Source organism: Heteronotia binoei, chromosome 1, assembly GCF_032191835.1.
Source record: "Heteronotia binoei isolate CCM8104 ecotype False Entrance Well chromosome 1, APGP_CSIRO_Hbin_v1, whole genome shotgun sequence".
NCBI classification, from domain to species: Eukaryota; Metazoa; Chordata; class Lepidosauria; order Squamata; family Gekkonidae; genus Heteronotia; species Heteronotia binoei.
Genome location: NC_083223.1, coordinates 126,872,831 through 126,873,133, shown reverse-complemented (window position 1 = coordinate 126,873,133; position 303 = coordinate 126,872,831).

Sequence of the window (303 nt, the reverse complement as noted above, 5' to 3'; positions counted from 1 at the left end):
TGTAAAATGTTGCACCTTTTCTTTTCTTAGTGAAAAAAGTGAGGGAGAGGAAGAGCACCTTTCCTCATATAGTAGTTCAGAACAATCCATTCTAATCCATGCTAATTCTGAACTGTATGAAGGGTGACTTCCTTGGCAACCTTTGGCATGAGAGGTGTAGCTTGCCCTGAGACAGAGCTCTGAGACAGTCATGTTTGGACCAGTAGTGTACACAGTAGTCTGCATACTTTGATTTCTGGTGGGCTGTTTGGAGCCCTGTGGTGCAGAGTGGTAAACTGCAGTACTGTAGTCCAAGCTCTGCTC